The sequence below is a fragment of the Phyllopteryx taeniolatus genome, chromosome 10, assembly GCF_024500385.1.
Source record: "Phyllopteryx taeniolatus isolate TA_2022b chromosome 10, UOR_Ptae_1.2, whole genome shotgun sequence".
Classification (NCBI taxonomy): domain Eukaryota; kingdom Metazoa; phylum Chordata; class Actinopteri; order Syngnathiformes; family Syngnathidae; genus Phyllopteryx; species Phyllopteryx taeniolatus.
Window position 1 is genome coordinate 16,631,328 of NC_084511.1, and position 15,905 is coordinate 16,647,232.

Sequence of the window (15,905 nt, forward strand, 5' to 3'; positions counted from 1 at the left end):
TCTTCAAAATATTTAGACTAAAGCAAGGATTTTTCTTTCTTTTTTTTTTTTTTTACATGAGGAGAATGGATGGCTATTTTTAAAATCCGAGAAACCTCACACGTTGAGGAAAAAAATTTGCGTGTTCTTGTCGCGCAGGTATCAAACTTAAGGCCTGGGGGCCGGATCCGCCCCACTTCATCATTTTATGTGGCCCGCGAAAGCAAATCAGGTGTCAAGTTCCATCTGTTTTCCTAAAATCTGTTCTAAAATGTCAAATAGTTATATGGAATAAATAATGTTGAGATACTAAATATTTTTGTTGTTGTTACCAAACCTCTTTTTACATTTACTTGAGCAATAGTTGGACAAACTATTATCCTTCACTTCTGATTTCAAAACTAAATCCATCAATTTGTTGTGTATATGTAATAATATGATGAAGCAATTTAACATTTATTTGGTTTCACACACATGACAGCCCTCTGAGGCAATTACAATGTGGCCCGTGACAAAAATTATTTTTGCAACCCATAGTGTGTGGTGGGCGGCACGGTGGCCGATTGGTTAGAGCGTCTGCCTCACAGTTCTGAGGACCGGGCTTCAATCCCCGGCCCCGCCTGTGTGGGGTTTGCATGTTCTCCCGTGCCTGCGTGGGTTTTTTCCAGGCACTCCGGTTTCCTCCCACATCCCAAAAACATGCATGGTAGGTTAATTGACAACTCTAGTGCTGTATCTAGTGGCCCCGACCCAGATGCTACTTGTTGTAGTACCAACACTGTGAGAGGCAGCATGATGCCACAGCGCACCCAGACTGCTGTAAAATACAAAGAAGAAGAAATAGATTGGCTAGGTTTCGTTTTATGTCACAAGACATGAGTCCGTGGCTCCCGAAAGTCGGTGTTCACCACACTGTCAAGCATTTGCCATCGTAAATATTGAACATGTTAAAGATTTGTGATTGTCGACCTTGATATTTTTTTGAGTAGATCGGGGAGGAAAACATACCTATTTACACACCATCCTACATCACCCAATAATTGCTCAAGATAACCTTTAAAAGAAATACGACAATCTGTTTTTTGCTGACTTTAATCGAAATGAAGGAAAATGCTTAAATTCACTCCGATTATCGGTATGTGTGTACCCTGCTTGAGACGAAACACGAGAACTTAATAACAATAGTGATCGAGTCAAGAGAATGGTTGGTCATTTGTCAACAATTATCATCAATGATAATGATGAATGATGAATCACTGGCCAAGTACAGTTCAGTAGTATTTAACTTTTTTCAATACATTTTGCACTTAATCTTTATGAACTGTTTGTTTTAAAACATTTTTAGGGATGATACATTCAGCTTGAATCATTTTAAGTACAGTATTTTTATTTCCTACATTTAGGTGCGTATTATTTTGCTTAATAATTTATAATTTATATATATATTTATTATATATAGAAATTATTAACCAAAATTTTATATATATATATATATATATATATATAGAGAGAGAGAGAGAGAGAGTGAGAGAGAGGCGGCGCGGTGAGCGACTGGTTAGAGCGTCTGCTGAATTGGTTTAGGTGGTACTAGGTGAAAAACTATTTGAGAAACACTGCAGTAAAATATTGGACCCCACAGTCACTATGAGTTTTTCCACATATCTACTTTAGCAAAGTTAAAGTGAAAAGTATAAAAATACCATTAATCTCTCTTCTTGTATTAGTATAATTAAAATAACAATTCACAAACGGTTTACAATTAACAGCAATAAAGTAACAAGGTGGGACTGTTCCTGATTCGTATGGTGTTCATTGTGTTTTTACCTTGTCTTACCACTAGATGACGCTGCCGTCCGTCTTTCACGCCTTCTTGATTCGAGGTAAGCGTTTTTGTTTTTTTTTTGTTTCCCCCCCCCCCATCATACTGTGTGCTCCAGCAGCAGATCTGCTTGAATGGTGCTCATGATGTCCCTTAGATGCAGTGCTTCAGTTAGAGGACACCACCCATCTGCGCGCTAATGTTTAACAAGAAGCCAATCAAGACCAAACGTTATCTGGAGATGAAATATCGTTGCCAACACTGGGGTTAGATGGAAAATAATGCTATTTTACACACGGGACAGCTTATAGGCTATAATGCAGTTCAGCTATTTGACGCCGGTCTGCTCTGTAAACAGTGCCTCTCCATCTGGGTAATAAAGCCATGATTTTCTTTTATCTTCAGCAGACATAAACAGCTTAGCAGAGCGGCTCTACGGCACCCCTGAAAATGAGGTAATAAAATCGTCACAAAGTGAATCCATGCTACACAAACAGCCCAGACGCCCATGAAAAGTCACTTACAGAATCCTTGTGCTCATCTACGCCTGCACTGGCTGCTGCCTCATGAGTGGCATGCCATATTTTATTGAGAAAAGATGGACACACTTAACCATGCTAAGATATTCATAGCCACGGCCATAATTCAGGCGAGATCAACATGAATTGGAAATGACTCACACTTGTGAGTATGTACTTATCATGTAACAAACAGACTCATAAATAAATGTAGCATTCCAAGTGTGGGGGAATAAAGCCCCACTATACACAGTACACACTTCTATGTTGTCGTTATTAATGTTGTTGGGGATATGGCGCCTACACTGTTGGAGGCTTAAAATAAACCTGGACTATATCACTCTCAACCCAACATTTTCCCATATTCACACTTAAAATGTCTGACTCCTCTTTGACATTTACTGTATAGCCAAACTAAAATCTATAAAGCCTCAAATAAGCTCATGTCAACAACAAGCAATGCCTCACTCACTGCAAGGCCCTTGGGAAATTTCAAGTCAGAGAATTTCTGATCCTGTCACTGTGGGTATGGACACTAAAATAATACATTACAGTGCACTGTGCATGGTGCTGATTTCGACCTTAATAGCTTGGGTTCCTTTCTTGCCTTTAACGTATCTGAGGTTATTTTAGGTATAAAATACATATTTATTGTCTTTTTTTTTTCTTTCCCCAGATCCATGCTTTTGGCAGTATGGTGTTGAATTGTGGTTGGCATGTCTGCCTTACAGTTCTGAAAACCTAGAAAACTGTTGCCTAAAACGATCTCTAAAAGGCCACCTGGAAGAATTCTGTAATCCCCTAATCTACATAGAAATTTCCCGCATTAGAGCAGGATGTACTTCAAACTCATCCTGTTTTTTTTATGTTGGCACTTACTGTAAACAGCACTGAAAAATGATCTGTGTACATTTTACAGCGATTAGTAATGAATATCACAGCTGCGATATTACTCGGGGACATGTTGATTTCATTTCTCCGCTCATTTTCCCGCGGTGCTCTTTCGGCTTTATTTCATAATATGTAGGGAACGAGCCAGCGTCGGCCAGATGTCAAATTCCTCACTGAATCACAAGTGGGACTGCACCCCGGACCTTTTCCACAATTACATCAAGGTCCCCCCTGCCAGGAAGTCAACCACAGAAGATGAGTGACACCGGTTGGAAAAAAGAAGGGGGGAAAATCCACAGCCCAAGAAAGAGCTTTAAATCCTCTTCATCTACTTACAAGTTTAAGCCTGCATTTCATGTCCATTCCATTTTTAAATCAACTGCGCATATTAGCACACAAGTGGATGTGTCAGGTGGATGGAAAAAGTGTGTGGCACACATTGTTTGGGAGGTTTTCACACAAGAGCAAAAGAAGCCCTGATTAATCACCGCCTCCCTTTCTGCTCAGCAGACCATCATTTGCTTCATTAGAGTTCATTATTAACGATGACACCCAGTCAGAGGAACGACTCCGCATGTGGGCAAAGGCCTTCAAAGACCTACTCTCATTTGTTCATTTTCTCCATTTCCTCACACTTTCATCCTCACAAAGCATTCCTGAAGCTGGAGGTTGTTTGGGATGTTGACTTTGGACTCCCAGTCGTAGAAAGATCACAACCCCGCCAGTGCTGGCCCGCCTCCGCCGACTACAAGACACTGACTGCACGCTCGCTGAGGGCTTTCGTTTGTTATTTGCTCAATTGATCACCGGGCGAATTACATGTGTCAGGACCCCCGAGTCGAGGTCACCGTCTCAAATTGGAGTCACCAGAGGAAGGAAATTTTGTGTTTACGCAATCATCTCTTCACTCGCAAGAAATGCAAACAAGGAATGAAATCACAGATTGGCGTGTTAGTCAAATTTAGAATAGGGCAGTTTCTGACCTCAGCACCACATGAGATTTAGCCAGTGGTTACTCAAGCCTTCGGGTGCATATAAATCACATTTCCATCCATTTTTGTCTCGCAAATTCACATACATTTGAGGGCACGCAAAGGGTTTTAAATCCAATATGATTACAGAAATCACAGCCCAGTATTGCACAAAAGTGCTCAGTGGAATCTTCCACACCCGTGCCATTCTAACACCACCTCCACCATGTTTGTCTCATGATGTGGTATGCTTTGGATCATTCTGTTCAGCTCTATTCAAAGTGTGCAAGAGAGAAAAATCAACATCAATCTAGCCTTTTCTCGCCAAACTTGATCTATTTTCTAATCCATGTGTAAATCTATTTATTGTATTCACTGACAGTGAGATAATGATAAAAAAGTACTAACAATAAAAATAAAATTGCCTCCACGGCAATATAAAGACAAAAAGATGCGTTTTCAGACCGCAGGCACACAATGCGCCATACAAGAAAAAGCCCAGTTGGTTCAGCTGGCGTTTGAGTTAGACGTAATGCAAAAATGAAAGTACTACTACAACTTGCCACCTATGACTCTGCTATAGCTAAGCCATGTGTTTAATTTACCTTACAATGTCCTTCTGTGGCATACCAGTTTATAGCGCCTAATGTTGAATGTATGTGTGAGTTTTTGTGTGTGTGCGCATGCTCTTATTTTCTGGCAATGCAAGTGGATGTTTCAGAATAAGAGATGGATGAGTGTATTAGTTGCTGACAGAAAACTAATATTATCAAATATTTATTTAGTAGCAGAATGTGGCCCAGGCTGACCTGACGCCGCCCAGTTCGATGTGCTCCGCCCAATACTAACAGTATAGGCCTATACCCTGGATTGGTCACTAATCAATCTCAGGGCATGTTTTGACAAACAACCAGTCACACTCACATTCACACCTACGGATCGTTTGGAGTCTTTAATCAACCGAACATACCTGTTTTTGGAATGTGGGAGCAAGCCGGAGTACATGTTAGTTAGCATGTTAGTGCACCTTGTTGCAAAAAATAATGTGGTGAAACATGCATTATGTTTCAGGTCACATGGAAACATTGCGCATACTTTCTGCTATGAGGGACTTCAGAGTAAAAAGCGTACCATAGGATGAGTTGTTAGTTTTTTTGTTTATTATGTATGGTTGTCCCCAGCAAAACAATATATTAGAGCTAAATAAAGCTTTTATTTACGCTCTGTCAGTGAATTTGGCCCCCGTAATTAGGGGTCATTTTCACTATGCGCTGCATGTATTGAGTCACTCTTATCACACCACAGCCTGAACTTCCCAGAAGACTCTGGCTGTCTGCGCACTGACCTATAATTTGAGTCGGAAGACATTCGGCGCTGGAACACAAATGACACGTATATATTTGTATCAGCATGCAGATTGAAACTAGACTCCCCTTGACATTTATAGAAAAGAGTCATGCATATGAAGCAAGCACAGAAAGAAGATAATTGATGCCAAGCAAAGGACAGTCCTGTGTGATTAACAAACATCACCTTAAATGAGGACTAAATTACATGCTACACAATACTCGAGCACAAGCCAGCAATAAAGCAAGTTGCATTCAATTAGGGCTCAAATTGTTCTCGGTCCAATTGTTTCATTGGGGGTGGCAGAGCTGGACGTTTCCTGGCCAGCGAGGCCCCCTGCGTCTTGTTTTCTGGACCTCCTGAAAGTGAAGACACGGGTGCTAGCCAAGCGAGGGCCAGCAGCCAAAGATAAGTGGAGAAGCCCTACAAAACCCAGCAACCCCCCTCCGCCCCCCACCCCAACACCACAAATACAGTGTATCCCCCTCGTCCCATCGCTTAGTAGCAGTGTGCACTCACCCAAGAGAGCACCGTTAAATCAATACATCAATATTCATTTTCGTACAATAGAACAATATGAAATGTGGCTCTGGACACAATCATTTGCAATACACACTGCACCTCGCAGTAACAAGATTATACGCAACTTGCGCAGCATTGCTGTGGTAAGACATGTTTTCTATTTGTTGGAGTACAGTATGTGGTTTCTTTTTAAGGAGACAAGTGATGCATTGTTTTCACAATTTGAAACAGGTTTATTCATAACAGTGGTGAAAATGCTTTGTTACTGCACTTAGATTTATGAAGTACTTTACTTTTCTGATGAATTTGTACTTTTACTCCCAGATATCTGAACTTTCTACTCCTTGCTTTGTTCAAATAGCCTCGTTACCTTTTTCAACCTCCGTGGATGACGACGTGACGTAAAAAAGATGGAAATAGAAAGAGGTAAAGTCAACCACGGTTGAGATCTTGATTGATTGACGAATTGAGATCTTTGGAACAGGGACATCAGCGACATGAAGGAACAACAAATTTAGAGAAGCAAGATATTCCCCACCCGTGGTCTTATTTCAGGAAGTTCTCGATTCCAATAACAATTTGAAGCAAATTCATAGTGCCTTATGCCAGCCTAAAAACGACTAGCATTTCTTTGAAAGGTTCTGCCTTTGAAAAAAAATCTCCATCTCATCTGAACCCCCTGTATGCCGATATGGAGGGGGTATATGGCTATTTTTCTGTCCCTCCTCTGGGGAATCTGACCGCAACTACATACAACTTGAGATCACCGACAGGCTGCTGGTGGTGCAGCAGGCGGCCGACATACAGTAAAAACTGTCCCAGTTTGGTGAGTATTTTGGAGTGGTGATCGCAAAGCCCTGATATCGATCCTATTGAAGACTTATGGACAAACCTGAAAAGAGGCCTCCAAACCTGGCTCAGTTTCACCAGATCTGTCAGGAAAAATGGGCCAAAATTCCTGCCAACTATTGTGAGAGGCTTGTGGAAGGACATCTAAAACGTTTGACCCAAATCATACAGTTTAATGGCAATGGTACCAAATACTAAGGAAATGTATGTTAACTTCTGACTTTGAAGAAACTCATGAAAAATTGTCTAAAAGGATCCGTATCTCATTATTTTGGCATTTAGCAAATGCAAATAATGTTGGTAATCCCAATTGACCTAAAACAAGAAAGGTTTAGTCCGATTTCATTTCAGAAAGTGAGAGGGAAAAAAACCAGATTTTTATATAGTATACTATACAGTATGTGAACTTCAGGTTTCAACTCTGTTCATATTATACTGAAATGATTTTTATCTTGTGTGAGCCAGAGTAAGAGATTCATTATGTGTTGCCCGTCTCATCCGGAAAGTGAGGTTTCATTGCTTTTATTTGCATAATGATTCATCTTGCACCCGCAGCAGCCCCAGATGGAGTGATGCAATGATTTAAAAATGTATCGGCGGAATTAATGAGCACATCGTGTGTAAAAGAGTGTGTAGCTCCCTCCCTTAGAAGGTTCCGGTGGGAATTGCCGCTGACATACGTTACAAAGTTCAGTCACCTTCAAGTAAGGTAAGAAAAAGAGACTACACAAGCGTAGTCACAGTGACTACGCTTGTAAATGAAAACACTCGTATCTCAAATCAAGTATCTCAAAGGGAAAGGCCATTATAATCTGTTTCAGCGTCACCAAAAAAACCAAAACACTTTTTGGTAAATGACACTCTATAATACTCCATTTTAAAAATATACAGTAATGACATAATCTATCCATCCATCCATTTTTTTTTACCACTTATCCTCACTAGGGTCGGGGGCTGCTGGAGGCTATCCCAGCTATCTTCGGGCGGGAGGCGGGGTACACCCTGAACCGGTCGCCAGCCAATTGTTGACATAATAGAATGTAAAGTTTTTTTTCTTCATTTTTGCTTCAAATCAATCACCATTGTGGTGCTCCTTCTGGTGTGCACACCTTTGCCACCTGGTGGCAGTGTAATGCAAACAATCAAACAAAGAACTTTTACAAGTACGTGGTTCAGTAAGCTGCGGTGATATTTTTCACAAAGGGATGTAAGACTGAGTCTTGTTATGTCTGTCTGCATGTGTTGCTCCATCATTTGTGTTCAAATATCTGTATCTTAAAGGCTTATAAAACAGCAACAATGATGCTATTCAATAGCCCGTCTATGGCCTTTTGCATTGCTATTCGCATTAATCTAAACAGACCGTCATCAGGCGAAGTTATGTGGTTGTTTTAAATACAAAATTTGTACTTCTTTGTTTTTTGTTTAATTTGAAAGTAAACAAACTGGGAGTGGCAATAAACATCTTAAAGCCTGTTTTTAAAGACTTGTTAACTATCTGCCAAACTGCTGCTGCTGAAGTGAGTTGAGTTCACTGCCACCCTACAGCACTCAAATTTTATATAATCTAGCTTGGCCTGTGAGTGTAGATCTCATTTTGTGCGAACAAAATGAGCTTTAACAGTCATTTATCATCACCATCAGCGATACAAACATGACCAACAAGTGCTTTAGTTTAGATGTGTAACAATAGTAATTCAACTGTTGTAGAAGCAGATATTAGTCTACTTTTGCTTGTGTCTGATATGGAGGAAATATCCCAGCAGCTCTTATTTTTGGAGACTGCCGCTGCAGTGTGAGTGCTTGCGCCAGTTTATCCACACACTGGACACACTGAGAGTGTTTAGCTGTCAGGAAGTCCTTAAATATTACACAAGTTTTGTCAGTGTCGATGTTTTCTACCGGGAGGACCCGGATTGGCTGCAGTTTCCTTAGAGTTTGTATACACTGACGTTCCCTTTAATTTCCTGTTGATGTGGCTCATAGATTTGGTTTCCTGCTTATGTTGGAAAGATAATCTTGGTGCCAATTCACTGAGTGAGAATTTCCTCACACCAGCTACACTGTCGGGTTTTACACTCACAGTCTCGCTAATGCATGTTGTTTTTATTTGAGGTTTAAGAATATTTTATAGAATGAAGGCGTTAATGGGAGAAAAGTGCAAGAAGTTGCATGGCGAAATGTTCTACAATAATATAATAAACACTGGAAACACCAAGAGTTGTCTGCAGTATACAAGGTTCTCTGATGCTGCCTCGAAAAAAATCAAGGCACCCTGTAATCACAAACATACATTTGTGTACAGTTACTTAGAACAGGATGTTCAAAATAACCTTTGACAGTGAGCCCCATGCTGCTTCACCACAACTAAACACAACTAAACACAAAGACAAAAGTCGCTCTCAAAGCTGTAGCTTTGTCAGTCTCGAGGCGGGAGCGCAAGCAGTTACTAAGATATGACTTGTGAATTGAAAATCAATGCAATAAAGCGAATAATGAATATAATAGCGCAGTATATATTGTAATACAATTCCCATTGCACATTTGAGAAGAAAACATCTTCTGATTTACCATTAACAGTGCAGTGGAAGGAGTCTAGCTAGCTGACGAGAAGTAGCAAAGCAAAAAAAAAAAAAAAAAAAAAAGAAGCCATTTTCATTTCATTCAAAGGTGAAATGTGTGACCCTGGAAGCAATCTAAAGCATCTGTCACTCCTTTCCTGTGCAGCCTCCTCTTATAAAAGTGGAAAATCAGCAACAGTTCTCCACAAAGCAAATGTCTTCGCTCCGTGCCTGTAAACAATCATTTGCATTAGTACAAAATGTAATGATTTTCAGCAGGCCCGATTATACACAAATGCTGTCAGCGTGTAAGCCCTGGGTAACAGAAGTGCACACAGCAGCAGCCGGCGCTGACATTGGAGTGCACTCCTCCAAGAATGGATGAGTTTGACCTCTTGAGCACTTGACATTTTTTGACCTGCAGCAAGAGAAATACATTCATAACACAAAAGTGTTATGTTAAGGATGAAAGCGGGGCCGTGGCTGCCTTTACGGCGTCGTATTCATCATATTCGGATACCCTCTTAATTTTATTACCTCTGTCAAGGAGGTTATGCTTTCTTTGGTGTGGGTTAATTCCTGTTTGTTTGAGTCCTATTTACACGTTTTAATATATCAACCTGGATTTGCTATCCATCACTTGCATGTACAGACACAATATGTACAGTATTTTCTATACATTTTGTACTCGCAATTTTTTCTTGTTCAACTATCTTTGCAATGTTTTCAAAGTGTGTTTTAGTATGTACATGCATTCAAAGCGTGTGGGAGTTTTTTAAAATTATGATCTCTAAAGCAGGTTTTCACCTATTGCAGGTGGGTCTTAGATGCCTCCCTTTGTGATAAACGGGGGTTTACTGTTTCCAATTTCAAGTGACACATATCCAATATGGTGGCGTGAACACATAAACAACCAGTCTGGGTAGATGCTGGTCATGGGTGAGCTGGACCCTATTCCAGCTGACCTTAGGCGAGAGATTGGATACACCCTGGACTGGTGGCCAGCGAATTGCAGGGTACAAATAGACAAACAACCATTGACAACTTGACGATTTCATCTTTAATGAACTTGACATGTATTTGTGGAGTGAAAAACTCACGCAAGCATGAAGAGAACATGCAAACGCCACAAGGAAGGCCAGCACTGAGATTCGAACCCTGAACCTCAGACCTGAGAGGCAGACCTGCAAACCAGTTGTCTCCTGTGCTGTCGTCGCTTGACCCATGCAGTGTACATCCAGACAGAAGTTGAAATCCTAAAAACGAGGTCAACCAGCAACCTTGAATGAAATGTGTTGGATCTCAGAGGTTCCACTGCGTTCTTCATATCGCTATCAAGGTCAGTGCATGAGGAGTCAACACGTGGGTGGAACCCTCATACAGCACTAACACATGTCTCTGGTGTCGAGCTTGCTCAACATTTTTGGAGGAATTTGGCTGCCAAAACAAACAACATGATCTGTTATTAAGGCTCTTTTTTCCCTCCACCCTTCACTGAATGCACAAATATTTTCATGCTGAGGGTTATCATCACAACTCTCCTTCGTTGCTTTCACTGACATCCTCTTCTTTGCTTTCTCTTTCCCTTTTTTGTTATTTTGGTCCCCTCGATTCAGAGAGGAGTGGAAATAGGTTGAGTTTGATGATCCAAATGCAGCATCAAAATTGAACTTCTCCTGCCAGATGAGCTGCTGACTGCTGCGGGCACGCATGCCACACAGCACACTTAAGTGGGTCAGGAAAGTGAAACCTCAGACATGACAAGCAGTCCACCTCAGACATGACAAGCAGTCCTCCGGAGGCAGAGGGATGCAGAAGGTCAAACGTACTCTTACTCAGGCCCCCTCACATGCCAGACACCTCAGGGAATGTGGTTCTGGATGGATTAGCCAGTTTTAACATTTACTGGATCACCTGGAGGGCTGGAACAAAACACGGCAGCGTCCTTGATGCAGCAAGCTTTTTATTTATAGTTTACTTGTTAGGTTCAAGCACCCACGACCCTGAACAGGATAAGCAGTGGAGGAATTGGATTGATGGATGGATGTTTTAACATATTCTAAATCTGACAGTCCTTTACGGCTGGCTCACCAAATTGGTGTCTGTCTGCCTTTTTGTATTGGGGTGTAGCTCGTAACTTTTACCCCACTACCTTATAGGATTTCTCCTCAGAGTTCTGCATTACTAAACAGCAAAGCCTGAAGGGCATTATTTCCAATTATTTTGAAGTTATCCCGATTTATTTCAACATGCAAATCATCTGCCACTCCTGTTAGGTTGTTTTTCCTTCACTGAAAGAATCACAACAGAAGCTTCCAGCGACTTTTTCAACCTTTGGGTCCCTATTTACTGAATGCGATGGCTGCTGACAAGAAATGCTATCTTTATCCATAGCAAAGCAATTTAGAAACTTTGCTTGCTACTTGTCTCCTATGTTGAAACTTCTAAAACTGTTATTGTATTGTCAAAACACGAAAGGTCTTCAGAAATCATCTTCAGAAACGGTGAGGTGTCACAACTCTGTATGGACTATTGATTTTCCGACTCCAACAATAAAGCCCAACTCTGAAATGTAAAAACAAGAGTCACACTATTTTCTGTCGTGGAAGTGTATTGCATGTTTCTTGACCTTTTGTCCACTTCAGAAGAAGCAGACAACGAAACAATCAAATTCCAAAAGGCCAGAGTACACCTTTTTTTTCTTTTGTACAACATCAAAGCAGCTATAGATGCATTTCAGCACCACAAGTTCGTTTTGATCCAGGATCAAAATTTGCACCCTTGTGAGGATAAGCGGTATGGAAAATCGATGGATGGATAAACAAGAATGGGGTTCATGGGAGAACAGCAACGAGGAAGCAGTTGCTGCACGTTTCAACTTTGCTAAAGAGCACTTGAATGTTCCAAAGCACTACTGGCAAAATATTCTGTGGACAGATGAAACCAAATTTTAATTGGAAGGAAGGAAAACACAATGCTATCTGTGGAGGAAAAAAGGCACAGCACACCAACATCAAAACCTTAGCCCAACTGTGAAGCACCATGGTATGGGCGTGCTTTGCTTCAGAGCCTGGACAGCTTGCTATCATCAATGGAAAAATTAATTCACAAGTTTATCAAGATAATTTATACACTAGAAGAGCCTGAGGCCATCTTTGCAACAGTTGAACCTCAAAAGATGATGGGTGTCGCAACAGGACAATGAGCCCCAACACAGAAGCAAATCAACAATAGAATAGCTTCAGAAGAAGAAGAAAATACATGTCCTGGATTAGCCCAATCAAAATCCTGAGCTCAACCAGACTGAGATGCTGTGGCCTGCCCTCAAGAGAGCTGCTCACACCAGACATCCCAGGAATCTCTCTGTACTGCAACAGCATTGGAAAGACAATGATCCAAAATTCATCCTAATTGTTTTGTATGTCTGATCTGCAGCTACAGGAAACACCGGATTCAGGTTACTGCTGCCAAATGAGTGTCAACCAGTTATTAAAGCCAAGGGTTCCCCTGTCAATGTTTACATGTTATGCTCTATAAAATATGAAAACATACACAGGTACCTGTTTGTGGGGTATTAGTTTAAGCAGACTGTTTCTTTCTTCTCGTGATTTAAATGAGCAAACTACAGTTTATGACCAATTTATACAGAAATTCCAAAAGGTTCACATACTTTTTCATCCCACTGGAGACAGTCTATTCTCACTCACATTCACACCGTCTCTGAGTAGGAACTGAACCCTCGCTGCCAGCACACTTTAAAAACCTGCGGCTTTGAGTCTGCATATAGCATGTGACCCTTTATAATCTGGCAAACCTTGAACAGACCTTTCGGACCCCCGTTCGGAACATTGTCTGCTTAGATTATTTTTGCTATGAGAGTGAAAATGCAGCCCACACGTTATATAACCTTACTTCATTTCTCTGGAATTGTTTGAAAAGAATCACACATGGTTAAATTTTTTCCCCTAAATTGAGTCCGCATAGTCTGCACTTGATGGCACTCAGTGACCAGCAGGAAGAGGAGGAGGAGGAAGGGGTGTTGTTGAGGTTAAAAGAGAAGCATCATCCTGTTGATGCCCGTTGGCCCTCAAGTGGCCGGGATGTGACACGGGGAAAGTGTCCAACACAATCACACCTATTTTACACTGCCGAACAAGACATCCATCCATCTCCACGGTTCAGAATGCTTGTTTGAACCCACACACCCTGCATGTGTTCATTCCAAATCAACACGTGACATGGTCATCTGTCGTCGCCCATAACTAATCACTCCATTGTATTAAAAAGTGTAGTTTGGCTCATGCACATTCTATTGAATACATTCCATATAAATTCAGCAGAGGATGCGGTTTTCACCTACTCATGAATTTATGATGTGAAGACTCTCCCACGTTACGCCTTGATCGGCAAAAAAAGATAATACATCTCCGCTAATCATTTTCATGTCAACCGAAAAACAAAAGGACCCTGACAAGGAAATTCCTCCAATGGATATAAAAAGTCTTCACAGCCTTGTTAAAATACCAAGTTTTTATAATAACAAAGTAAGACCCATATGAATAATTTCAGGGTTTTGTCCCCACCTTTAATGTAAACTATAACCTGTAAAAAAATAATTGGAAAAATTATTTCAAGCGTAGAGAATAAAAAAACCACCCAATTATATTGTATATTATATAACTGGGGATGTGACATTCAAAGTCATCTTAAAGAATTCTCAGTCCACACCTGCTATCATTGCCATCAAGATGACGTCGCTCAACCCTCCCAAAGGTTCAGATGTTGTAATACATATTTGGTGATCAGCCCCAAAAATCCTGATCATGTGAAGCCTAGATTTAAGGCGGAATTAAATTACTGGTGGGAAAGCTTCTGAAATGATTCATTTAAACAGAGGTGTGCAGACTACTTATAAACACTGTCCAACTTTGTTGACACTTCTTCCAGTTATGTTCAATAAATTGTTTTCATTCTTGTGTACTGCCTACCCAAGTTTTCATGATTACTTTATTCTTGCATTCTCACATATTTTCCAGACGTAATGTTACAGTAAGTCATTTTTTATCGGACCCACCCATCTATTCTTCAGAGAAGCATGAGGACAGGAATTAAAAGAGACAACATCAGGGCTGATAAGACGCTTTTCCACCTGCCCTGTAAACAACAAGGAAGTATTCAGCTCGGCTGTCCCCACATCCAAAATGCACCGAAGCAGTTTTGGAAATACCCACCAGGAACTTACTGGCTGTCTGAATGTTTTGTTTTGAATTACTTCGTCATGCTGCACAGTGATGGGAAACAGACACAAAGGAGCCATCAGGTTGTTGTTAAAAAGGCACATTTAGTTCCTAGAATCCAGTTAAGTTGGTCTGCTCCATGCCCACTTTCAACTCACCTCTGTAAAAGGTTTAAAAAAATGCAGCAGTCTGTATCAAATAAAAAGAGCTTGGCTTTGTCAGACTTCAGATTCTCAGCTAGGACTTGACCTCAATGGTTTTTGAGATTCTGTCCGGGAGCAGCGGAGCAGGATGAAGTTCACTGCCCCCGACTGGCTGCCATCAGCAGAGCACTGGTCCGCAGAGACTACAGACTGTTCTCCATCGCTCAGGTTTTTTATTTTATATATTTTATTTGAGTCCAGTGGAGAGGAGCTTTCATGTACTGTGCATATTGCACAGAATGCACACTTTAATTATTATACAGTATAACCTTTTAATTTGCATGTTTTTTTTAGTTTCTTTTTTTTTATTTACCTTTTGCATTTTTATTATTACTTGAGGAAACATGTTGGAAAAATGGTTAGCACAGCTGGTTCGGAGTTTTGAAGTTCTGGGTTAGAATTTTTGATTTTGATTTTTGGTTTCGTGTTTAGAACGAGAACGTTTCTCAATCTAATGAGAAACTTTCGTTCGAATGAGAAACTCTATTGTTACAATGAGAAACGTTCTCGTTTGAATGAGAAACTTTCTCATTCGAACGAGAAAATGGATGGATTATTAAATAATAAATGCCACATAATCCTTGAATCTGCTGTTCAACTTTCTTTGTAACTCTGTGCAATGTATTTGAGGAATTCATTCAGAATGCAATTTTGGGGGTTGAACAGAAAACACTACAACCTCTTTTTTTCTCTCTCTCTCTCTCTCTCCCTCTCTCTCTCTCTCTCTCACTCACTCACTCACTCACTCTCTCTCCTTTCTTTTTGTTTTTAGACCCTAAGCCTCGCGCCCGGCCGCCATATAATGGGCGCGTGTTTGGATTGGTGTAGCAGAGGAAAGTAGTGTATTGTCTGGACAGGATCTGGGCTGAGATCAGCAGATAGCTGGGATGGTGGGCTGAGGCAGTGGTCCATGGTCCTCTTTGTTTTACTTGGACCTTGCAAACACTTAGCAAACCTCAGAAAAGTGCCAGACAGTCAGGAAATATGACCTTACAAAAACAAGCAACA

At 40.8% G+C, this 15,905-nt stretch overlaps 1 long non-coding RNA gene across 1 annotated transcript; it reads left to right on the forward strand.

Annotated features, from left to right (window-relative positions):
- The first annotated feature begins 6,040 nt into the window (after positions 1–6,040).
- LOC133485252 (uncharacterized) lies at positions 6,041–12,192 on the forward strand. Its single transcript, XR_009790646.1, has 3 exons — positions 6,041–6,190; positions 6,409–10,796; positions 11,074–12,192. It is a non-coding gene; the product is annotated as an uncharacterized LOC133485252 (long non-coding RNA).
- The last annotated feature ends 3,713 nt before the right edge of the window (positions 12,193–15,905 follow it).